Source organism: Brassica napus, unplaced genomic scaffold (genome assembly GCF_020379485.1).
Source record: "Brassica napus cultivar Da-Ae unplaced genomic scaffold, Da-Ae ScsIHWf_2868;HRSCAF=3652, whole genome shotgun sequence".
In the NCBI taxonomy this organism is placed as follows: Eukaryota; Viridiplantae; Streptophyta; class Magnoliopsida; order Brassicales; family Brassicaceae; genus Brassica; species Brassica napus.
Window position 1 is genome coordinate 1 of NW_026016119.1, and position 27,735 is coordinate 27,735.

The 27,735-nt window shown below is 35.9% G+C and overlaps 4 pseudogenes; 3 read left to right on the forward strand and 1 right to left on the reverse strand.

Annotated features, from left to right (window-relative positions):
- The first annotated feature begins 4,018 nt into the window (after positions 1–4,018).
- On the forward strand, positions 4,019–6,472 carry LOC125602474 (annotated as a pseudogene).
- A 696-nt stretch (positions 6,473–7,168) lies between these two features.
- LOC125602476 lies at positions 7,169–11,922 on the forward strand (annotated as a pseudogene).
- A 368-nt stretch (positions 11,923–12,290) lies between these two features.
- LOC125602477 lies at positions 12,291–13,907 on the reverse strand (annotated as a pseudogene).
- Positions 13,908–18,178: 4,271 nt separating this feature from the next.
- On the forward strand, positions 18,179–18,800 carry LOC125602475 (annotated as a pseudogene).
- The last annotated feature ends 8,935 nt before the right edge of the window (positions 18,801–27,735 follow it).

Sequence of the window (27,735 nt, forward strand, 5' to 3'; positions counted from 1 at the left end):
TATTTAGTATTGTAATATATATTCATGAATGTTCAGATGAATAGTAAATATATTATAAAGTGATACTCCAATTTAAATACAATTTTAGTCAACAAAATTCCATCTTGTTAATGGATCAATATTTGAGAGGATGCATACTACAAATGAAATAGATTTTAGCATCAATAATGTATATACGTCTATTACAAATTAATAATTTCCGTTTGCAAAAAAAAATTATATATTTATTAGTTAGTTTACTTTTGTTATTCACATGTATTAGATACTTTTTGATGTTTTTCTATGGCTTATTTTAAATTTAAAAGTTAATTTCAGTTATTCGCATTAGAAATGTAAATATTTATTATTTTATTTTGATATAGAATTTTTATTATATTTAGTTCTTAATTTTTATAATTTATATATATAGTATATTTTTAAATAATTAAAATATTACCCTCTCTGGGCATCGATTCATGTTAATGTAATGTTTTATGATATTTTTTGTTAATAATTTTTTCAATAGTTATATTTGATATATATGTTACATGTCTTTTTGAGTAACCCGTAAAAATATATTCATAAAGCTATCAACAATAACTTATTTCATCGTATAATTACTATAAATATTATTAATTATCATATATATAATGTATTGTTTTTCTTTTTAATAATACTCTAACTAAAAAATATATTTTTTATGTATTTGGTGAGGGTTTTGAACATTTGTTTTTTTTTTTGCATTGGATTAAGATATAGTTATATATATACAAATGAATAGATATATATATATATAAGTATTTATTACCTTAATAACTAAAATATAATTGATTAGTTATTTAAATTCGAATTAACATAATTAAATTATTAGTGTTAAAAAATAAAACGATTAGTTATTAGTTCCTTAATTTTAGGTATGATGTATATTTAATAATTAAATTAGATATGAAAGAAATAATAGGAAATAATTAAATATAATGGTCCAACCTAGACTATTTGTAAGTAGAATAAAATTGCTTCTGTTTTAATAGTATTGATATCACACCAAAATTCATTTCCACATATAACTTTATTTTTTAGTTTGAATTGTGTGTTATTCTCACGAAACCTTTCTAAGATATATATATTACATTTCACACTAATACAAACACCTTAGCATTCGAGAAATGCACATGTAGTCTCCCTAATCCACATTTATTTGTATGTTGTATATATCTTCCTTAACATAATTTATATCCATTGGTAACAATACTATAGTTTTTGAATCTTTTGATGTTTTTTGGAATGGAATGAAGCTAAAATCGAAGTAGAGTGACGGCAAAACACAAACAAGTTGGCTCAAGCCCATCATAATTTTCACGACGAACAAAAAGGCCCACAGAGAATTAATAAAAACACGACAGATGAGCTGCTAAGTTCTTTTTCTTCTTCAGGAAAAATATTATAGCTCTGTAAGGTTTATTTTATAGCTTGAGATTAACAAAATATTCCATGATTTCTATGAAATGTATTGATTTTGCCATCTTTAGAGTGTTGTGTTACTTGCATTTTCCTGTGTAAGTCTTTGGATAACTGCTCTGCTGTTAGTCTTTATCCTCAAGAAACTTCTCTTTCTCTATGAGTACTTTAACTAGCTGTAAGTGCTCGGCTGTTAGTATCACATGACAGGTTTCTGTATATGAAGCAGCTAGCTTCTTGTTTGTTTGTTGCTTCTGTCATCTTTGTAGTGTTTTTCATTTGTTTGTACTTGCATGTTTTCTGTATATATACGTGCAGTTAGATTTTTGTTCTTGTTGCTTTTGTTCATCTTTGTAGTGTACTCGTTGCTTGTTTCTAGGTGCCGAATAATTCTTGGATTCCGTTGTGATGAATAAAAAACGTTTCGTATGGTTATCGATGAACGTCTTGTGCATCGTGTGCAAACAACTCTGAAGAGACACGAGAGAATAATATCAATCTCTTCATCAACTCCCATGAAAGTTGCTCCTCATGCGCGCTATCTACTTTTTAATATACATTATCTATTTAACTAGTTAGGTTTCAACGAATTTTCGTACAATATATCTCTGAAACAATTGAGGTTTACCAAAAAAATAAAATTGCTAGATAACGCAAACGTGATCAGTTTCCTTCTTCTTGCGTTAACTGTGTTTTGAGAACATTTATAACCTCATTTTACTTTTGACTTTGGTTTACAGTAACTATTTTTCCAGTCTTAAATATTTACCTCTATTTTAAGTATTCAATTATTTTTCTTGCGTTAGCTGTGTGTTAAAGCGTCTCTAAGCTCATTTGTGTTTTGACTTTGTTTAACAGTAAATTTTTCCAATCTTAAATTTAACTCTATTTTAAGTATTCAATTATTTTTCGTTAATCATTTTATTTTCTTATAATTTTTGTTATAATTTTATTTTTTTAAAATAAAATGGAGTAAACTTAACTTCATTGTAAATTAATTTTATTGTTTGTCTTGTGCAAGAAATTACTTTATTGTAAAAGGAATAATACATTAGACCGAAACAAAAACATGGAAACACTGTGGGGCCCGTTTCGGTGATCACAATCTCAAAAGATCTGACGGTGGGAAATCACAGTTCACTACCTACGTGAACATTCCTTTTTTTGGGTAATAAGAACGAGACAGCTCAAGCGGGGCTGGATGGGGCCCAATACGAAGACCAATCATGTGAAATGGTCGTGACACGTCAGCAATAACGGACGGAAGAGTGGGGTCCGCACGCGGCGGTATGTCGTGGGGCTTGTTTGTTTGTAATGGGTTCGCTGTAACGGGAGACCCTCACTCTTCCCCTCCCCCACGTTCTCCGACACTGTGCGCTTTGTCTATCTCAATCTCAATTATTTGGCTCCGTCTCTGGTCTATTGACCATCTAACTACCTTCACGCACTCCCTGGACGTTTAATGACTTTTTTGGTTGTGATTGCACACACATCTTGCGTAATTAACTATTGTAAAATCTTTGATAATCTAGGCAGTCTCTAAAGATTTTTGATTTGTTTTCGGAATATGGATGGTTCTGAAAAATATGCTGGAGATACAACAATGAGATTAAAAAGTTGTAAGATATTAGTTTCAAGTTATTGCATATGGAAGTTGAAACTCTCATATACCTACATACGTAATGAAATGTACGAAGATATACATAGTAATTTATTTTTATATTTCTTACACAGTATTAAGCAAGTACAAGTTTTTTTTATTTTCTTCGACAAATTTTAAGAAAATTAAAACACACTAGTTAGCATGTAATGCTTAAAACTAATTCATAATTGCGATTTGTGTTAAGTTAGTATTATCACGAAGGTGTACTGATTCGATGCAGTTGGTTCATATTCATTGTTGACAACAAAATTATGCCATTATATAAAATAAAACTACTACTAATTAGCCGTCCTGATAACAATTAAAAAAACAATTCATTATTCGGCGAAGAGTCTTTAAAAGGTCAAAGAGCTTCCAAAAGACGAGGGGCGGTTTCAGTCATTTGGTCGTCGTTTTGTCTACATCTTCTCTCATTTTGATTTTGACGTTGAAAAAGCCCATCATCTCTCTCCTTCTCCTCATTCTCACCAGATACAAAGGCTCGCTCTTTCTTCTCTCTTTTCTTTTGACACAACCATACTAAAGCTTTATGTGATAGAAAAGCATATACCTTTCTCAATCAACTAACGAGGTAATATATCTGGACCTTTTTGCTTATTATTCATTCAGTGTGTTCTCACTTTTGTCTAGGAACTTGTATGATTGATTCCTAATAACTCTTTGTTTTAGCTTGTCCTATCTTGAATTGACATTAGCAAGTTTAACTTTTTGCTGAACAGTTGATGATCATGGTTAAGAGTTTTGGTGCAAGTGAATTATTATGATTTAATGCTTAAAACAAGCTTTAAATTCGATTTGATACTTTTGCTAAAACCAAATATCAAGTGCAGACAAATTAAAAAGTAAAAATAAAGACTTTTTGAGTGTTCTTTTCAATTATTGTTGGCATCACAAGCATTGCTATGTTCTTAGGATCAAATGAACAATGGGTGGCTCCTTGAAGATGGATCTACTGAGCTGAAGTTCTCTTTCATCATCTTTGTGGACAATATATACATTTTGCTTTGTGTCTGAATGGCGTCTGAGAAAACCCGTCCAGGATGTGACTGATGTTACTGAATCAAAGAAAGAGGAAGAGAATGTTGATGTTGTTGAGAGTTCCCAAAGACAAGACATACCTGATGTTCTTGACTTATCCACGATGAAAACTGATGAAAATGTTCCTGTCAAGGTAATATGCTTATTACAGGACTCGTGTTTTTTGTCACTAGTCTAACATCTCTCTCTCTCTCTTTGTGTTGTGCTTCTCTGCAGGAAGCTGGCCTCCCCGAGCCTGGGACTTCAGTGGAAGAGTAAAACACTAACAAATTGTTAAGAAGAAGACAGGACCTTTTCAAGGAGCCCAAGGTTCCTTTCTCAGAGCTCTTCGTTTCCAGCTAGAGGAGCTCGTGATGACATCACTAGAAAGAGCATTGATGCAACAACAACACCAAGGCTAGCTCTAAACCTGTAGTTGCAAGTGGTTCCAGACCAAGGCAATGGCATCTCCAAGCAGCGGTGTTTCCACCAAGCGCAACAGTTTAGTATCTGCTCCCCTCAAAAACAACGGTGGTAAGTACACTGAGCTGTGTCTCAATATGCTTGTTTAAGCATATTCTTATCGGTTTCTCCTTGTACTGTGTCAGCCTGTGAAACCCGTTTCTAAGACTGCAGCTAAAGTCCCTGTTTCCAAGTGAGTCAAATTGCTTTCTTATTTTAAATATGTATATATAAGCCAACTAAGCCAATATGAAATTGCAGATTGGTGGTAATGAAGGTTCTAAATCCATTAAAGATGAAATGGCAGGCAAGAACACTGAAGATCCCCATCAACAACAGCTGTGTAAGTCCTCTTTTATGCCTGGGATTTTTGTCCTACCCCGCCAAACCAAACCAAGTTTTTTGGTTAGTTCGGTTAGGAGTTTGGTTCGATTCAATAGGTTTAATAAAAAGTTTGGTTTCTGGTTTGGTTTGGTTCGGTGATCATCGGTTTTTCTTTCAATAAAATATATAACCAAACCTATAACGAAAACCTGAACTGAACTAATCTAACTAACTAGATTTCGAACCAAATTTAAACCGAACTTATCCGAAATTTAAGAAAATTAAACCAAATCGAAATCAAAAACTTTGGTAGAATTCTCACAAACCGTACTAACCAAATACCGAACCTAATTTATTTCGGGTTGGTAAGATTTAGGTCGAACTGTACTACCCGAACCCAGGTTACCTCTTTGTGTTATGTGGAAGTACTGTACATTAAGAGTGAATGCATCTGTAACTTACGGGTGGCAGGAAAGTATCTAAACCAGTGAAAGGTGAAGTCAAGCAAGGAAGATGACGACACCCTTCAACCACCACTTCGTATGTCATTTTCTTCATGTTCTATTCTATGTTGTGTGTGAATATATTATATAATAATGTTTGGATGTTGCTCAGAACTTCAACACCTCGTGGGAGAAGAAGCAGCGTTGGGTCTGCTTCTGGATTTTCATTTAGGTTGGGAGGAAAGGCTGAGAAACGGAAGGAGGTTGCGCTATGCTTACAACCTTTTTCATTTGGAGCATTTTAGAGCAGATTATAGTCTCCTCTTAACTTGTCTGGTTTTTCAGTTCTATATGAAACTAGAAGAGAAGATCCAAGCTAAGGAGGTAGAGAAGACAACTTTTCAGGCGAAGTCAAAGGTTAGTTTAACACATATTCTGTAATGATGCAAAACTCTTTCTTATTAGTCTGACATCTTCTATAATGTATTGGTGTTTGTTGTTCAGGAGAGTCAGGAAGAAGAGATCAAAAGGTTGAGGAAGAGCTTGACGTTCAAGGCTGGTCCCATGCCTAGTTTCTACAAGAACCTCCACTAAGGTTGAATTGAAGAAGGTTTGCTTCTTTGCTCTCTTCTTCTGTGTGATCATACTTGTCCTGATGTTATGTTTGATGTGGTGCGTTGAAATTGTAGATACCAACTACTCGTCCTAAATCTCCGAAGCTCGACGCAGAAAGAGTAGTCAGTGATGCAACAACAGGAGTTGAGACTGGTGCTCCTCGTGTGACCAAAACCAAGAGACTCCACCATTATCATCATCATCATCTAGCTTGAAGAAACCATAACAAAGTCTCAGCCAAGACTGAGTCAGTGAAGGTTAAAGAAAGGAAGAAAGAAGAAGCAGAGAAAGAAGAGAGAACAGAAGACTTCTTCTATCTACTGTGGCGTCTAAACCTGAAGAAAAAGTAGAAGCAGAGGGAGAGAAGGCTTCTTGTGCGTGGTCTGTGGCTGCTAAACCGGAAGAGATTAAACCGGAATCCAACAACATCCAAGTGAAGGCTGAGATTATGACTACTGAAGTGGCATGGGAAGCTGATAAAAGCAAGAAAGGCTTTTGGATCTTGGATTAAATCTCTTCTCTTCTTCTTCTTTTTCAAAAGCTTTAGTGTGAATAGAGTTGTTTGCATGCGTCATACTTTGAGAGTTACTCTCCATTTCTTTGAAAGGCTCAGATTGTTTCTTTAAAATATGGTCTTTAATATTTGTTGGATTCAAAAAACTGTAACTTATATTTGTATAATGAGGATATATGTTGAATTTGAAGAGTGAAAACATGTGTTTGAGTTGTACAAATGTTAAATATCAAAGGAGGATGGTGGTGTTTAAACTTACTAAGTCAGATACAAGCAAGCATCATCGGTGGTGTATTCTGTTTTTTGCAACATGTTTGTGGTCGGCTAAGTGTTTAGCTTGGAGTTGTTAACGGTTGGTTTGAGTCTTTTGACTAACGTTGGATATATACTTGGGAGTTTTCAGCTAATGAAGTATTTGGAGTTTATTAAGGCCGAAATTGACACAATCAAAATGGATTATACTTGGTAGTTGTTAACCATACAAGATTTTATGATCCAAAATGTAAAGTGTACCTCTTAATTCTCACAATGTTTTATATATGTAAGACTTCTTTACGGATCGATGAACGAAATGATATGAAGAAAGACAAGTAGAAACGGTCTTAGTATTACCCTAAGACACTTGATAACATTTTGACTTTGACTAGAGAAGGCCAGCATTACTACACATTTGTGAATTTTGAGTGAATGAAAATGTCGCTTCAAGTTTTTGGCTTACTTATTGGCGACTCCGAGCAGTCAAGTGGATCCAAGTTTACAGATCTGATTTGCGTAGGATGACTGTGTACTACTGATTATAGTGTTCATCACCGCGGACAATTAGGTAAGAATCATGATGATCCATAGCCTTTTAATCCTGCCATTGGTTTATAATCTGATTCTCTAATCACATGTTTTTCTCTCTTTTATGGGAGCATTTGGTTTCTCGAGGTACAATTCGACTTTGGGCTTTAAACTTTATATCGCCTGTATACATTATCTTCTTGGCCTCAAAACGTGCTTTAATGTACCACGCTCGTGACAACAAACCCCAAAACGATACCTAACACTACTCCTATAAGAAGAACTAGAGTTTATTCCGCGCATCGGATATATTTGATTTTATAAATATTTAATTTTGATATTTTATAAAAATTAAATATATAATTTATATCTTAGTATTTTGTATTTTATAATTCTTTAATTTTATTGTTTAGATTTCTTATTACTCTATAATATAGGATTGTTTTATACATTTTACCTTTTTATTTACATTTTCGAGTTTTCATAATTTCAAATAATCAAATAAAAAATATTTTTCAACATATAATTTTTTGAAAATATATAGCTGTAAAGATAAATTTTAACATATGTTATAACTTCTTTGTATAAAAAAAAATCTGACCTTTTGAACCCGTTTTAGTGGTAGAAAGATAATTTATTTAAATGAAAGCATTATATTACTAGTGACGAAATTAATTAATGCAATTTTAATAAAATTATTTAAAAAATTAGTATGATTTTGTTAGATTTTTCTCAACAATTTTGTTATAACTGAAAGAAAATTCCAAATCTATAGTTAAAATTAATTTATTATTAATATTCCTATTAATTGTTATGTCATATTATGTGATTAATGAAATGGTTCTATTATGACTTTTTTATGGTAGATAATAATATCTCAGTCTGAGTTGGAGACACTGGATTATGATTTTCTTTTCAAGTAACAAAATAATCACACTTCTGTACTACGCTTCTGTGCACAACCACTAATCATTAATAATATTTCTTTCTTTCTTCTAAAAATACAATCATTATGTTTTCTAGACGCCCTCCGTTTCACAGTAGTCACTTATACATTTTTCACACATATTAAAAAATCATTTAAATTCATTTATGTTTTCATTAATAGAACAAATCTAACCAATATTATTTCAATATACATAGATTTTTTATAAAATCAATGCATTTTGCAATTAATTTTCAGCTGAAATGTTGTATAAATTGCATTGGTATTGTAGAATGACACTCTTTGTGAACAAAAAAATGAGTTAAAGTGATACTTAATATGAAATATAATTTATGTATAACAAAAAGAGAAGCAGCACATGTATTATAACAAATCTATCTTAATCTCTTGCTTTAATAAGATTCAAAATGAAGCTCTTAAAAGATCTGTCAATCTATCCGCGTCACCATAAACCCAAAAGAAAAAAATTCGATTATACCGTTTACAAAGGACATTGACGTAAAGTAAGTGGGGTCAATCTGAAACAATATAAAATTAGAAGGGCACAAATAGAAACAAAAATTAAAAAGGCTTTCTCTCGCTGGAGGAGGTGTAGGCTTCCCTCCACATCTCTATGCCCCCCAACACAAAACTCCTCCCTTCCCTCGTTTTTCTGCTCTCTCTCTCTCTCTCTCTCACTAAACCCTCGCCTCCCCTTTCTCTCTCCTCCACCGGGATCTTCGAATCGAACTCCGCTTCAAACGATCCATGTCCGCGGCGTACGATCTTCCCCCGGTCCTTCTCGCCAGCCGCCGCCGCCGCCGTCGTCCTCGCAGCTTCTGTGCCCGTGGTGCCACCTATAAGCCGACACTTAGCGTTCGCCTCAACGAAACCGCCGTTCCATCCCTCGGATAACTACCACCGATTCACCCCTTCGCACCTCACTAACAACCTCGTCAATGGCTGTGGAGGACTCGTAGATCGGGAGGAGGACGCCGTCGTTCTTAGATCTCCTGTGAGTTCGCCTCGGGTTTTTCGATTTTGGATTTAATGCGATTATCGCGAGGCCTTGTCGAATTTAACCTCAGTTTAGCTTCACGATGGTACATTTGTTGCGAATCGAATTACACGAACTCGACACGCGAATCTAGTCAACCATTTATTCCAATTGTTATGTTTATTGACTCTAATGTGCAGTTTTGATTCCCCACTGTTAAAATTGTGTGTGAGTCAAAGTGTTATATCAAAGTAATGTTACATGAGGCTTGGAGTATTTTATATTTATTATCATGTGCAATGTTTGCAGTAGATTCTATTGTTGTGGAAGTTTCAGTTTAATAAACAGTTTTAGGATATTGCAGTCACGAAGAGAAAGACGACTATGGATGTGGTTACTACTACTACGTTTCTACTATAATGGATTCACGAGTTCTGATGGTTTCACAGCAGTCCCTGCCGACTCCTGTTTCAGCAAAGGAGGCAGAGTCAACATCAAGTCAAAGTCCAAAGTAAACCAGTCCATTCCCCAAACACCCATCTCAAATATTGGTAAGAAAGAAAGAACTACTCTTCTTGTTTGAATTATCCTCCAGAGAGCTGATTTGGGTTCATGTTAATTTGGCAGGTTTCCTGCCACACTAAACTCCTTCTGGAAGTTGCCGTTATGACAGTTCTTTAGGTAATTAATTAACCCACTGTTTCCTATTTGTCTCTAAGATTTAATCCATGGTGTGGTGAATATGAAGATGCAGATATAAATCTGTTCAGTCTCCTTACGAAAAAGTTCGTCAATCTTATCAAACAAGCCAAAGACGGAATGCTGGACCTGAACAAAGCTGCAGAGACATTGGAGGTGCAGAAACGTCGTATATATGATATTACAACCGTTTGGAGGGGATTGATCTCATTGAAAAGCCTTTGAAGAACCGAATCCTTGAGAGTGAGGATTTTATGATATAATTATTATGCTTATGCAGTTCGAAGCATCTCTTTGTTGGGATACTTCTTCAGTCACTTAAATACATCTATACTCACTCACCTGTGGATCAATAAACTTGACCAGGGGAGTTGATGCTTCGGGGCCTGGCGATGAGGATGCTGATGTTTCTGACGTACAGGTGCGGTATATCACAATGCACTTGATAAATTTATTACGCACTTAGTGAAATGGCATGCACTTAGATTCTGGCCTCGGTTGATTGTTTTCTGCTTGCAGGCAAAATTGAAAACCTTTCCTCGAGGAGCAAGCGCTAGATACCAAATCAGGTTTCATAGCATTCATTTTAAGAGTTTTGGGATGTTGTGATTATCGACTCAACCATTGCTGACGTTTAGTACCTTGTTTCAGCAGAGAAACGGAGCAAAATTAAGAGATCTGAGCGAAAGGAAAAGAATCAGAAGTATATCTCCGTATATCTATTGTTTTATAGGCTAATTTTTACTTAAATGCTATTCTTATGATGGGGACTTAACCAATCTATCCCCATTGTTCAGATGGCTTTTTGTAACCGAAGAGGACATCAAGAGTTTACCAGGCTTCCAGGTCTGTCCTTCCTATTTCATGTCGTCTGCCAATCCCAAAACTTTTTTTTTTTCACTTATATCTCAACTCTCACTTTGCTGCCCGCCGCAGAACCAGACACTGATAGCCGTCAAAGCTCCTCATGGCACAACTTTGGAAGTCCCTGATCCAGATGAAGTTAGTCTCTTTCAGCAACTTTGGAAGACACCTGCTATTCATCATTAGATGCGAAAATGTTATGATAAATGTTTCTTATCCACATTGACAGGCGGTTGGCCACCTCAAGGAGATACACAGGATCATTCTCAGAAGTACAATGGGTCCTATGACGTATACTTGTTAGGTACTTTTTTTCTCGTTATGAATATATGTCAAGGAAATCAAATGATAAAGGAAGTCACTTTTCTGCTTACATGTCTTTTACTTTGACATCATGGTTCAGTGAATTTGAGGAGAAGTTTGAAGACACAAAAAGGCCCTGCTGAACCACCACCACCACTATGCTTGCCTATTGCTTCTTGCTCGGGATCTACAGAAACCACCATAGACAGAAGCCTTAATGCTGATACACACAGGACCCCATTACGGATCAGATTGTCATCAAGTACAGTCTTATCACTGCCGGCATCCACATGCTCACCGGGCGAGACCTCTGATCTTAATTATTTGGAGGAGCAGGTTGTGGAATGCTTAAGATTACTCCCTCTGACGTCGAAGTAAGACACCCCGATTACTTTTAAAATTACTCGGCAAAAACTACAGAATTTCATATCTGATATGTCATCTAAAATATATTTGCGTTACGCAATTGAACTTATCAAGTAGCAATAACGCCACTCTTCAACTTCAGAAGTCCTGAAACTTTGCATGACTCTCGCGTACCTTTTGATGTGGTCTTACATATCTTGCAGAATGATGATACGGACTACTGGCTTCTCCCAATGCGGACATTAGCATGACGGATATTGGAAAACAGACTGTATCCTTTGATTTTTCAAAACCTGTTTCTCTTTATAGCTGTTCAGTGGTATATAATGCATCCTTAATTCATATGCTAAAGCTGGTATCGATTGGGACTATGGAATAGCTGATGTGAGTACTCCACCACCGATGATCGGTGACATATCCCCAACCGCTATTGACTCAATCCCGAGATGATGCAAGAAGATCAAACATGCATCTCATCCCAAATGATTTTCTTTCTCACCAACTCTTGGCGCCCCCAATCAAATCTAAGGAGGGACCAGATACAGAAACGTGTATGGACCAGTGGCAGGTGCGTACCATAAATTATACGATTAAATTATGATCTCATTTATCGCTGGAGTGGTGTAACGAGTGACAATGTAGAGGAGTACTGGTTAATGTAAGTTCAAAGAGAATATATTGGTACACTAGTTGATTATAAATTTTGACCATTCAATTGCATCGTTATTATCTGCTAAATGAGCTGCACACCAGGTTTAGTTAACCGACACACAAATATTTGTATTAATACTTCTGCTTAAATTACAAAACCACAAGAAATACAAAGTTCAGCTGTTTTGTTCTAAACGGGTTTCAAAACTTTCACTTTTCTTTGCCTATACTATATATAACAAATTGGAAGAGGCTCTCCACGTTTATGTACGTTACTATGATGCGGCCTGAGACCTGGAGTTAGAACGGCGAAGCCTGGCTCGGGCATCGGTGATGGGTGATCCTGGAATTGTATCCGGAATGTCGACTCCTTCTCCGTTGAACGTTCCCGCTGCTTCTCGGCCTGGTGTTTGTGGTGGTGTCGGTGGGGGCCACTTCCTCCCCCTGCTCGTTTGCTTCTCTAGCGATCGCAACGCAGATATGATTTGTTCAACGCTCTAGGCGCGGGCGGCGAGTTCGGTTCACTCTCTGTCTCCACCGGTGACTGCGTTTTAACGTTCACGTTCGGCTTCACAAAGTACACAAAAAGGGTCAGACATATCAAGTAGTACTAACATATTTTAACTGAGAGACAATATTAATTAGACAGCCTATGGGTTAGTACCGGTTGGTTAGCTGCGGCTGCGGCAGGAACCGGAGCGATTGGGCGAGTACATATTGAAAAGCCTGGATGAAGGTGGATTGAGCAGCCTGGGCAAAGTTGTGAAGTAGAATATGAAAAGTCCCAAGCTCTAGCTCGCAACTCCATAATCTTTTCTGTCGATTTCTGTCTCATGCTGAGCTATGTATGGCTTCAACAACGTCTCATACACATGTCTCGTTCCCTTCATCCATTTTCTCGAGTTATATAATTAGTGGATAACCATTTATATAATATACTATCCAACAAGGCAAATGTCTAGTACCTTCGTTTTGGGATACCACAGATATACGAAGAAGACCACTTTCATTCTCCATATAACGGTAACCTGCAAATAATAATTGCATTTGCCAATTATTTAATGAATGATATATTATAAATTAGGGCATGAATAAGATATTTATTACCATGAGATAAATATATCGCCTACCCTCTCGAACGACGAAAATAGCGCCAACAGTATCCTAAATATTTAAACACAAATATTTAGTAAAAATAACCATTTTTTGAATATATACTGAGTTGAAACTATAACGTGCATCCCGTACATTGATGCCTCAGTCAAATTATTCTAATAGAAATGTACCATTAGTTTCTAAGTTGTATATTACAGAATAGTTCGAAACAAATGGAATTTTCTTTCAAATATATGGAGACTTTTGTAGGAATATATCTGAAATTAATTATAGATATTTTCTAACAAGCAACCAACCTTATCCGAATTTCGTTATCTTCTAACTTCTCAAAATTAAACATCCAAAAAACCAAAAGAAATCTAACTTTCACCAAACTAACACCATTACAACACATGCGCAGTGGATTTATATATGAATGTTATAAACATAATAAGATGCTATTTATAAGTACCAGTATTGGCACCAGAATCTGAGTTTCCTCGATATCAACTTTGTTCTTCTCCACCTTTTAAACATTCGAAAGCTGGGTATGTGTACCCTAATATTAATCTGCCATCATATATCACCATTTTTATAATCATATATATACATACATTAATCTATCAAGACATCCAATTATGATGAAACAAATAAATAGCAAGATAAGATAGGGCAGGCATACACAAGGAATCTGATGATGAAATCTCCACATCTTCACCATTCAGATTATTCCTGCTTGTACATTCCATTACAAACATAAGAGAACCGATTAGCAACCCAAATAGATAATTATTTTTAGCAGATAACAATGTTAACGAACCTATTGAAGAAGATCAAAGAAGTTAGGAAGATCTCGTCCTCGTATGAAGAAGAATGTATGGACTTGTTCTTTTTCCCGAGGAACCCAGAAGGATCAAAGCTGCAAATGGTACAAAACTATGTTTATTGGTTACGGATTTCGTATACTACAAGAAATTAAAAATAAATATTTAAGTTAATAACAACCTAAATTAAAGGAGAGGGTGTCTCTCCGATTTAAGCAAAAGAAAAAAAGAAAACAGAAACTTTGAATCTCAGAGAGGAGAAAAAAGATGGAAGAGAACAATGTTTTATATATGAGATGCTAGAATTATTTAGGAAAGCAATAAAAAAAAACAAACGTTTATTCTTGCCACATACGCTACTGGGATCTTTGGGGGCACGAGGAACAGGTTTTTCGGTTGACCGTTACCCTCCGAACTATGTTTTGAAGTTATTCTCGTATTTTACAGGATAGTGGAGTATCACTATCAAGATACGGCTTTTGGCTTAAATGGATCGGGGGTAACAAATATATGGGTTAATCTAATAGCGATTATCAATCTCATAAGGCCCACTACAAACCCATTTAAATATTTTGGAAAAGTCCAGACTCCATCAGTGCTCGGAGATTGACAAGAAAGAGTTCTCAGTAGAATGTAAAATTTATTAAATCAAAACCTTTGTGCATCAAGTGCAAATGTTTTAATGTGTAAAAGAGATAAAAAAAATATTTACTCTGAAAGAGCTATGAAAAAAATTTCCCTCATGGCATTGACTCTCTAGTCCCAACTATGTGATCCCTCTTCAAGATACATGCTTCGTTTATAGACATGGTTTCAGAAAACATGTGAAATGAACCTTATATTGTTGAATATCCGTCTCCTTTTTATCCTATTTTTTTTTGTCTGTTTCTAAATCAGAATTATAACGAGCTCAATAAAACGAGAACTATAGACTCAAATCAGAATTTTTGGGAACCATGTTACTGATTTGACTGTTTCACGGCGTCTAATATCCATGTAAATGATTTCACTGTTTTAACGGGTAAGACTACTGAATATTAAATCTCATTCACTCCCCTGGCTTTGCATGTGGATTGACGTTTTCACCCAATTGAAAAACAAGTTGAATATGTGGTCATACAAAACTTGATATTTGTACTTGTGTTGTATGTAATCTGTTTTAAAAACTTTTTAAGTACGGTACATTAATTTAAAATTATCACTAATAACATTTTAAATAATCAAAATATTTTAGTTCAGTATTTTATACGAATTGGAAAATGTACATCACTTTTGAAAGCATATAATCTTGTACTGTATAGAAAAAAAACATCAGATATATCTACTACGTAAGACGTATATGCTGGCCAGCCATATAGATTGACTTCTGAGACACATCATAATTATCAATTACTTGACAGGATAAAATAGTTTATTATAGTTAAATAACGGGCTTATTGGCGTAATAGCTATATTTTAGAAGAAATCAAGAGTATGAACATGATTTTGACAGAATGTAGTGATTGTCTTTTGGCCAACATTTCAGCCGGTTATACCCTTCTACGTAACAAGTACCCAGTTCCTTCACATAAAATAAACGACGTGGTGATTTTGTGACCCATTAACAATGAGAGAATTTTGGAGCGTGAAATAAAAATCAGAGGAAGAAAAATCGCAGAGAGAGGAGTAGATGAAAATCGGAAGTGTAAAGGAAACAACGTTAAACAACGGAGAATGCAAGAATCGTATTACCATACTATATATTTACATAGAGTAGTAGAAATACAGATATAGTTCCATTCAAATAGCATATGCATAATATAACGACAGGTGGAGTGGAATTCCGAGAAGAAGATCTGCTATTCCATTTCCGCTAGGTGGAGTAGAATTCCGAGAACCGGGCAATTTTCTACTATTCCCATGTAACTACTATTTCATGTAACATAACCATGTTAATTATAGATTAGCTGCATAGTATATCATGTATATATTTTAAGTAATATAATGGAGATTGGAGAATTGTATTTACATTCCTAATGAGTCAGATGAAAACAAATATAACGGAGGTGATAATAGAACAGTTAAAAGTAATCACTAACCTAAGTTAGGGAAATATAAACCCCAAGACCATAGATAACCGAACCCAATCCTGTTTGAATTAAATCCACATGTCATAATAGACAATATGTATTTACACGCTTCATAAGCACATCAAATATAAAGCTAGGGGATATGATATAGAACAGTTGAGTGTAAACATTAAACCCAAGTGTAGGAAATATAAACCCCAATACATAAGGAAACCAATCTAGGAAATAAAACTTCATGACCACATGGAATACCAGTGGAAAAGTAGGTACAAATCTTATTGTGATATGTATATATTATGTAACCATTTCATTCCATATACGGTATACTATGTGAGTTGGATACAAATTTAATGAAAGAGTGATAAAACTACACTTGACATTAAACACTAGCTGCAGAGTACATCATGTATATATTTAAGTATAATAAGGGAGCTTGGTGACATGTATTTACATTCATAATGAGTCAGATGAAATACAAAACTAACTGAGGTGATAATAAAACAATTGAGAGTAATCACTAAACGAAGTTAGGGGAATATAAACCCCAAGACATAGGTAACGGAACCCAAACCTTCTTGAAATTAAATCCACCTGACATTCTAGGGGACATATGTATTTTCTTGCCAGTGGGTTCACAGCCTGTCTCAAACAATCTACTTGGAAGCTCTAATCGTCCATAACAAACCTGGATGTTATAAAAAAAAGATAGACAAAGAGTGAGGATGGTTCATCGTGGCAAATGCAATAGATAAATGAACAATGAGCTAACAGAGGATGAACCGGGAGAAGAATGGAAAATCATTATGAGTGGCTTTTACTATTCGATATGAAATGGAATACTTTGAAAGACATACTATTTGACTTGTTTAGAAGATATGAATACTATTCCACTTGTTATAAGAGGAACAACAAACGTACATGAAGAACTTACGAATCAAACCACACCCAAACACTAATTGCAGGCAAATCAAGAATAATGAAAACCTATAGTCTACGACATACAATGGTATAGTGGGTGACAATACTATTACATTTGAAATAGAAACCAGATCTGGAAATTTATATTATTTATACTGACAGGATAATTCTAATGAATGATATGCTACAATCTGCACATGAATTACTACACACATAGTTCACAACATCGACATGAAACAACTCAAATTTAAGAAACTCTCACACAACCCGGAAAAACTCAAACCCTAATCAATTTAAGAAATTCCAACCTCAGAGGATGAAATTCCGTCACCGGAAGTATGGTATCCCGGTTCCTTCACAATGATAAAGACAACAAGTAAAACCCTAATTTTGACGAGATAGAAAATCAAATCAGAGAAACAGAGAAGAAGCATATGGAGTCCTGAACTTACGGCGGTGTCAGAGATTTGAGAAACCCGCTATGCCATGAAGTTTGGAGATACCGGCAATTTAACTTGCCTCCGCCGAGATCAGAACGCAGTAGCGAAGACGGAGACGAAACCGTTAAGGATTAGAGAAGACAAAGATGATCAGAAGAGAGAACGACGGAGATGCTCAGGGATTGCATGCGGAGGCGAGCGGGTGGAGGAGAATTGCGGCAGGGGCGTCTAGAGTGCGAAGTACCACCGATGAAGAAAGTGAGAATGGAGGTTGTGTGGAAACGGAAAGGACACGATTACTTTGAGGATAAAAAGTATTTATTTTTAATGTTTTTTTTAGCAGGTGAGCCGGTAAATTGAAGAGGGTATCACAGTAATATTATGTATATAAGACGCCGTGTATACATCCGTTAGGGTAAACCACTAGTCTGCTAATTATAGTTTTTTTCATGTCTATAGACCCCAATTCCCCTTAAATAACTCAATAATCTAATATTTTTAAAAATTAGTAGAGTAAGTAAACGTCAAATTAATGCCCATGCTGTCGTGCATTTATAGACCTATACTAATGTTTAAAATAACATTCAACAATTCAAAAAATCTCAAATTGTTTCTGAACACCAAATTAAATATTAATGCAAAGAGTTTACTTCTCATTAACCATCACAGTCCCCACATGCACCCTTTAATCCAATCCCAAGCAGACACTCTCTCTCAAATCTATTTTATCTTTACAGTCAGAGAGAGACAGAGTCACAAAGAGACAACAATGGCGGTGAAAAGCAAGAAGAAGAAGATGGTCTCTGTTGTTGACATCGGTTGCAGCAACTGTAAGTTCCCAACCTGGACTTCTTTTTTCAACCGTTTCCTCCAAAAAGCCCCGCCTCTACTCCTCTACTTACGGCCACGGCCACTTCCTCCTCCACCACTACCACCGTCTCTTCCTCCTCCAACATTCCTCCACAACTCACTGGTTCTCCGACAACGTCTCTTCCTCCTCCGCCGCCACACCCTCCGCGCGCGTGTAGCCGTCGAGAAAGACTCCGATGACCCGTACCTCGATTTCCGCCAGTCTATGCTACAGATGATTCTCGAGAACGGAGATTTACTCCAAGACGATCTCAGGGAGCTTTCTCAACTGCTTCCTCTCACTCAACGAGCCTTACCACACAGCATCATCATCCGCGCCTTCTCCGAATATGGGAAGGAGTTTTCTCTGCCGCCGTCAAACGCCGTGGCAGCGTCCAAGAGTCTCCGCTCGTCCGTCATCATGGACCGTCACGGGCCTCACGTGATTACCATAATCACCATTACTACTGATCGATGTAATGTATAATACTCTTTTAAGTTTAAACTAAGTATCATGCCATGTCACCAATAATGTATTGACACGTTGACTATCTATTGCAACCTACTACCGATGTGTCAATATATTATTGGGTTTGGGCTTTTAACTTCTTATCTTAGCTTTGGGATTCTCTTGTTTGTCTTTGAACCAAGGGTAACGAAAACAATGGTAGAATGTTATGTAAAATGTGTTGGATAAGCTTGGATCACAAGTTTCCTTTTCCTATGAGTTGTGATTATCTTTAGGATTAGGAAATATGATTTATGGAAATACTATTGAAAACTAGGAAGTTATCTAGTTATATATATATGGAGATGCATATTGTGTTGCATAACATATGATTGAATTGTGATTTGTTCTTTGAGAACTTGTGATTGAATAAGAGAAGGACTTCTTATTATCTTTGCTTGTGATTCTATATTGGTATCAGAGCCAGACAAAGTTTCTTGAAGAATACAAACAATGGGTGACGTTAAAGACGCGATCGTGTTACACAAGGACACCGGCCCCTCCGGAGTCAAGTTTCCGATGTTAACTTCCTCTAACTACACTGTCTGGTCCATGAAATGAAGATAGCACTAAAGTCTGTGAAGTATGGGAAGTAATAGATCCCGGAACCAAGGACGAGAAGAAGAACAATATGGCTATCGCGTTCTATTCCAGTCTATACCAGAAGCTTTGATCTTACAGGTGAGAGCGACACAGCTAAAGGAGTATGGGATGCAATAAGGCGCGTCATGTGGGGCTGAACGTGTGAAAGAAGCTAGGTTACAGACCTTGATGGCAGAGTTTGATAGACTCAAGATGAAAGAAGGAGATAAGATCGATGGCTTTGTTGGCAAATTACGAAATTTCCTCTAAATCTGCTTCATTAGGAGAGATGATAGAGGAGCCAAAACTTGTTAAGAAATTCCTAAGAGCTTGCCGAGAAAGAAATATATTCATATCGTTGCATCACTCGAGCAAGTTCTAGATCTCAATACAACAGTTTTGAGGATATCGTGGGAAGACTAAAAGCATATGAAGAAAGAATCGCCGACGAAGAAGATGAAGCAGAGACACGAGAAGACTCTGAAAAAATGATTTATAATAATACAGATTATAGTATGGAGGGCTATGGTAACCGTGGTCGAGGTCGTGGAGGACGATCAAATTGGAGGGGAAGAGGCGCGGCCGCGGGACGTTTCAACAACAACGAGAAGCATACAAGCAAGGAAAAGGTGGAGATGCTTCACATATTACATGTTTCAGTTGTGATAAAACAGGGCATTATGCCACTGATTGTCCTGAGAAGACTCTAAAGCTACAAGAGACCGTAGAGAAGAAGGATGAGGATACGCAAGAGGCAGAAGCTCTCATGATGCATGAGATAGTTTATCTAAACGAAGATAAGGTCAAACTAAAAAGTTTGAGGCAGAATCAGATACAATGGAGGTGTGGTATCTTGATAACGGTGCTAGTAACACAGGAGTGGTAATCGAGCTTTCTTCTTCGAGCTTGATGATACAATTACTGGATTGGTACGATTCGGCGATGACTCGAGGATCTCAATAGTGGGAAAGGGTTCAATACGGTTTCATTCTCAAGAATGGTGAGAAGAAATACTAAGAGATGTTTATTATATACCGGGACTACGTAGTAACATATTAGCTTAGGACAGCTACTGAGGCAGGATGTGAAGTTGCCATGAAGAAGAACACACTGACATTGCTTGACCGAGAAGGAAACACATTAATCAGACGATGAGAACCACGAACCGTATGTACAAAGTGACATTACAAGCTGATCTCGTGCAATGTCTACAAGTCAAAGCTCTGGAGAAAGCGTATTATGGCATGCCCGTTTAGGTCATGTTAAAAAAGAAACAATGAGAATGATGGTCAACAAAGAGTTTTGTCGAAGGAATCCTAATCTAACCGAGACACCGAAGCTTGTGTCTCATGCTTAAAAGGAAAAACATCCAGGAAACCCTTCCCACAAGCAACAACTATCGAGCTGACAAGCTTCTCGAACTAGTGCATGCTGATCTTTGTGGCCCCATCTCACGTCAACCTCCAGCACACAACAGATTATGTTTTCGTCCTATCGATGATCACTCACGGTATATGTGGACTGTACTCCTGAAGGAAAGAGTGAAGCCTTTGAAAAGTTTAACGCTTCAAAAACCGTGTGGAACAAGAAACACGTATGAAGATTAAAACATTGAGAACTGACAGAGGAGGGGAGTTTACTTCACGAGAATTTCAAAGCTATGCGAGAAACATGAAGTTAATCGACACTTAACTGCACCATATTCTCCTCAGCAAAACGGAAGTAGTAGAACGACGCAATCGAACACTCTTAGAGATGACTAGAAGTATTCTAAACATATGAGTATGCCAAACTGTCTTTGGGTGAAGCAATACGACATGCTACCTACTTGATTAATCGTGTTGCGACAAGATCATTAAGGATAAACTCCTTATGAAGCTTTGAAGGGAAGCAAACCGAATCTCTCTCATCTTAGAGTGTTCGGTGTGCACGAACATGCACGACTGAGACGGCAGGAAAAAAGCTCGATGACCGATCCAGAGCTCTAGTTCACTTAGGAACAGAGCCGGGATCAAAAGCATACCGCTGCTCGACCCATTGACCAAAAGAATTGTAGTGTCGCGTGAATTATTGTTCGAGGAAGAACGAGAATGGGAACTGGAGTGATCAAGCTAACGGGAGCTGGATCAATAACAATGCCGCAGACGGATTTGATGCAGGGGAGTTTGAGATGAACTTGAGGCAATTAAACGGTAGTGAACCAGAGAATGGTAGCTCCCTCTGTATCTGATGATGTCGCGAGTGTGAAAGCGAACACGGAGATGAAGATGAGTCCAATGGTGATGACAATGGAGACGAGGATCAGGCTCAACCAAGGCGATCAACAGAACAACAAATAAGCCATCTTATCTAGATGACTATATTTTGATCGCCGAAGAAGAAAGCGAGCAGTTGTTAATGATCATAAACGCCGAACCATGCGGCTTGCCTAAGGCCCAAAGTGGACAATATCGTACTAATAAGATAAGATAGATTGGACACGGGAGTTCACAATCCCAACATTGGTATCAGAGCGCGGTTGACGAGAAATCTGCTTCATTAGGAGAGATGATAGAGGAGCCAAAATTGTTAAGAATTCCTAAAGAGCTTGCCGAGAAAGAAATATATCCACCATTCTCCCCCTTAAGCTTGAACCTATCTTCACTCACATCTTTAACACCAATCAATCCCTCATCTCCTTAACGAATTCTACCAGTGATTTAGTAGTATATCCGCCTTTTGTTCACTCCCCGGAACATGTTCCACTTCAATTTGTTCATTCTCACACACTCTCGATGAAATGAAACCTCCTATGAATATGCTACTTCTTCCATGAAACACGGATTCTTTGTAAGAGCAATTGCCGATCTGTTGTCAACTTTGATGATTACTCGCGTACTTGCTTTCCCAATTGCCTCACTTAAAAGTTTCCTGCAGCCATATAGCTTGTTTTGCAGCTTCAGTGGCAGCCATAAACTCTGCTTCACAGAAGATAGAGCTACTATCTCTTGCTTTGTTGAACTCCAAGTTGGGGGACTTTCTCCCAAGTAAAATATATGACCTGTAGTGCTCTGCCATCATCGTTGTCGACATTATGAGTGTTCACTGAAGCCTAACAACTTGGTGCTTCCTCCACGCGGATAAAAGAGACCAAGGGAGCACGTGCCTCTTAGGTAACGAAGTACCTGCTTCAATGCCGAGCCATGTGATGCACAAGGAGCTGCATTTACCGGCTAAGTACTCCAACTGAGAAACGACAAATCAGGTCGAGTGTGCAACAAGTAACGCAGGCAGCAATGCTTCGCCGATACTCCTTCTCATCAACCCTTTCCTCGTTAGGCTCCTTAGAGAATTTTGCATTCATCTCCATTGGTACATGAGTTAGATTACAAAGCTCATTCCGGTCTCTTCAAGTATCTTGCGAGCATATCTGTCTTGATTAAGTGTGATGCCTTTATCACTTTGCAAGATTCTATGCCTAAGTAGTAGGTTAACTTTCCAGGTCACTCATCTCGAACTTAGTTGCCATCTCTTATTGTCTCAGGAGAGAACGAAAGTGTACAAGCTTAAGAAGGCTCTCTATGGCTTAAGACAAGCACCAAGAGCATGGAACATAAAGCTCAATCAAATACTTCGTGGTTTAGGCTTTTATCGATGCTCAAAAGAGCCTTCGCTCTACCGTAAGGAAGAAGGCCGAGAGATCCTGATTGTAGTGGTTTACGTGGATGACTTATTGGTTACTGGTTCATCCCCAAAAGGCCTCGTACTATTAGAGTTGGACATCTCTTTATATATTAGACTCTCCTGTCTAATTCTCCAATGTGGGACTTAGTTTGTTATCTCACATTCCTCCCCCTCAAACTAAGGATCACATTCATCTCGTGTCCCACAACTGACTTCCAGGATCTTCTGACTTGATTTCTGCCACACACCTCTCATTCCTAACTCATAGGATACCCATTCATCACTCATTCATCATTCAAAGGGTATTTCGGTCTTTCTTGCAGATTTCCGTTTAGACCAAATATATTTTTCTAAGCTTGGATCACAATTTCCTTTTCCTATGATTTGTGATTATCTTTAGGATTAGGAAATAGATTTATGGAAATACTATTGAAACTGGAAGTTATCTAGTTATATATATATGGAGATGCATATTGTGTTGCATAACATATTGATTGAATTGTGATTTGTTCTTTGAGAACTTGTGATTGAATAAAGAAGGACTTCTTATTATCTTTTGCTTGTGATTCTATAAAATGACCTTTCGTTTTATGAACTACTGTTAAAAATAGACATGCTTCTGAAATTACATCTATATACTTTGTCTTAAACCTATTACAACTATATAATGCATCTTTGACGTTAAACTATCTTACAAATACTTTGCACAAGAAAGTCGTATCTAGATGTTTTATCTTTCTGTTACAAGAAAAAAGAGGACGTTTTCTCTTTCTGGGTCAAGAAGTTGTATTTAGACATTTTACATTTTTACCAACAAAAAGGTTATTTTTAGATTTTAGATGGTCAATATGCGATTATTTTTTGAGACTTTGATAATTTTTTCTGCAACTTGTATAGTCCTATAGCAGTTAGATAGTTTTATATGCTAACTAACAAGTAAATGTTAATGTATATAATTGTCTGAGAAGAGTTCCGAATTTCACACATAACACGCAAACTTAATTGCAATCCCTTTTAGTTATCTTGTTATAGGTTAATATGTTTTTTTTTTTTTTTACAAATATGAACTTCGATACATAAAGCTTCGGTTATGAAAAGACTATATTACAAATATCAAATCAAAGCAGTTTAGAAATACCTTATGGAACTACGCTACATGGCAACAAATTTTCTGCTACAACCATATACAAATAATTATGATGGAATTTATAATATAATATCACTACATGCTTAGATGTTGATTTTTTTAGTTGTAATCGGCCCAAAATCGAATAAGAACAGATATTTCGAAGATTTTGTGCACTCGTGACTCTCATAACGATGATGACGTGAACCTTCCGAAAACCAGTCCACGTGAACTCTTTTTGTTTATTTATCCTTAAAGTACGGATGTGCGGAAACGTAAGATCGTAGTAACAAATTTTAAAGTCATTTATACTATCACGTAAGACACTGTCAAAGAATGATGAATGTACGAAATGGTCGATAGATAATTTTCAATACCCGTAAATAAAAAAGCTTATACAGCCGAAAACAGTTAGGTTTTACAATTTTTTTTTTGTAGAAATGAACCACACAATCACACATGTCTTGGTGAAGTAAATAAAGCATTATGTATCGTTTTTTTTCTCAAATAGGCCATTACAACATCTCCAATCAATCTTATATCTTTTCTTTTAAAAAATAGTTTTAAAATTAGAGATAGATTTATTTTATGTATGCATCTACCCATCTATAATGGATAAATACTACTTCTGAAAAAAAAAATTGTAGGGTGTTACTTATTTGTAGTATACATTTGTTGGGGTAACAAAAAAAAACAAATTTGGCTTCGGTATGGAGCCAAGTTTTGGATGATAGTTTTTTCTGAGAGGGGGGGGGGGGACCAGCTACTTGAAGTGTGCTCATTAAGGACTAGTATCCAACATGTCAAATAAGTATGTCTTCAATGTACATGGCTTTAAACTACTAGCGACATTTTTTGCTAACATCACGTGCTAGCTTAATTAAGATGTATCAACATGTTGAGGCCTGATGAAGACGAGCATTCAGCATCAAGATTGTAACTAACTGCACACCAAGAGTTTGGCCGTGTGCTAGTATATATCTCGAATACAATCTCGAATTGTATATCAGTCTTTGATGTTAATACTTTTGTTGCCAAATTCAGGCTGTATGATCTATTCTGGAAGCATTCTGATATCGATTTTTGAAAATTGCTAATAAAGACGAAGAAGCATAGCATAATTAAATTGACTACCTAGCTATATTATTAAAATATACTTATTTCCTGTAGTTTATTTAGCGTGTTTCAATTACTGAAACCGAAAACTGATCTTTCGTATAGTGGGATTGAGTACAAAATACCAATCTGGGAGGAGGGGGGCAACTATATTACTAGTATGCAACATCAAATAGATTAAAAATAATGAAAGCATTCTCTAAAAACAGGATTGTATAAATGAAAGCACTATTCGTTTAAACGTTACTAATTTCATACATTTATATATTTCAGAGTAGAATCAAAACTTCCTTTCTCATTTTTAGTTGTAGTATATTACTACTAGTTTAAAGAGGAAAATACAATACCAGTAGTAGTAGTATATTACTAATACTTATTTCCAAAATGTTTCCTTGCTGCCCCCACAAGAGTATTTTTCATACGTCCATGTATTTCTACAATGGATACACTATTCACAGAAAAGGAGAGAACATATTGGCCTTGGACGGTAAAAGAAATGCGAGCACGCATTGGGAATTGATATTCGCAATAATTAGAAACAGAGTAAAATGGTGAGGCAGAAACTTCAATGTACCATTTACTACAGCATTTCACTTCTTCATCTGTATTACTTATTCATGATGACTTTCTTTTTTTTTCTTTTTCCTCTGTATATTCTTATTCGCATGATTCATGAATTTGTTTTTTCTATTGATACTGTGGGCAAACGCTTCTTACGCCTTCGGATAGGACCATCCTTTTAAATATGTGTTAATTATTAGTTCTATCTAGTGACCTACTACAGCTCTACAGACATGTCAAGAAAATTTCATTTTTTCTGTCTTGAGATTTGACATTGGTTCCCAAAGTAATTTAATTCTTCACTGTCCCACTAAATGTCTGGTTCGTTATACGCTTCAACTAAACAATGTTAAGACTTTAACGGCCGGAACATTTAACTAGCGGGGATACTCGGCCAAAGACAAGGCAATCAATATATGTAAATCCAACCAGACCTTAAAGAATAAACTTGCGAATCACGATAAGTATTGTTTGACCAAAAAGGCCGAATTGATATAAAAAAAATTACAAATTAATGTATAGTTAAAATATAAATATTCTAATTTTCTGATGTTTTTATCAAATATAATATCTTTATATATATATTAAACATCATTTTGAGTTCTATATCTTAAATATAACTTACAAAGAAAAATCTCAAATAATTTTTTGTGAAATTTTATTTTTTTATCATGATATATAGTTTTAAAACAAATTGTTTTTTTATCTTTTAAAAGTTAAAATTGTTTCGTTAGTAAGACAATTTTCAATGTATTTGGCTATTTTCATTTTTAAAATAGATGAACTCTATAATAAAATAAAAGTTTTAATATATCTTTTTAAAATAATAATTTTTAAATATAGAGTAAAAATAAAGGAATACAGAAAAAAATATAATCTCTATTATAGAAGTAGATTAGAGTAATTTCACGTATAAATGTTATTATAAGGTAAAACATGGTAAATGTTAGAGATGCTCCAAACCACAGCCGACTAAGCCAACAGTCGACGAGCCACTTGTTTATTATAATAGTTTTAAGCACTCCCTCGATACCATTTGTTGTAAGTTCATACAAAACTTCGAAAACGTTATTTAACTATTAAATTATTCATGTATGACACAAGCTCTTTAAAAAAAATTTTTTCAACTTCGAAAATAAAAATCAAATTTTAACGATCAAACCGTCTTTCCAAACCGCACCGCTTTAACAGTAACAAAATCTCTGCATATACCATATATCTATACATTTTTATAACTGTTAGAACCGCACCGCAGTCAAACCGCTTGTTCCGCACCGCTCAATCCGCTGTTACCATTCAGAACCTTAATTGGGTACACTCAACTGAAAAAAGAAATGAGAAGTTTGAATAAAATTATTTTTATCTCATCATCCAAACGAAGATTTGTATTACAGTTGCAAAAAAAATTGTAACTAAATATATCCCTGTTCTTTTTTTTTTTCTATCAAAGCCACTTTGTTCGTTTCAACACCTGGTGGGTGGTACCAATTGGTGCTTGGTACTACTACAAAATCCAAAGTATGATCATTCAAAACAAAAGTTATGATCATTAGTCGGATGAGAAAGGGTTTTTGCTTAATCACATAACAATTCTGTTTTAGGCCACAGACATGCATGTTTGAGCATAATGAAGCATATATACGTGTGTTTGTAAAATGGATTGGCCTATGTTTGCTGGTCCATGGGTCATATATGTATATGATGTTTTGTGGAACCAAACCAACCCATATGCTCCTTAAAATATGAATTTGACCGATCTGACAAGGTGGTTCGATTCAGTTTGGTTTGATTAATTTAGAAACACTGATTCATCACAAAAGTTCGCACCAAAATCCAATAACTAAAATATGCAACTCCATCTGCACACTACACTTGATCCAACTAGCTTTAACTGTACTTGTAAGGCACACACAACATTCTA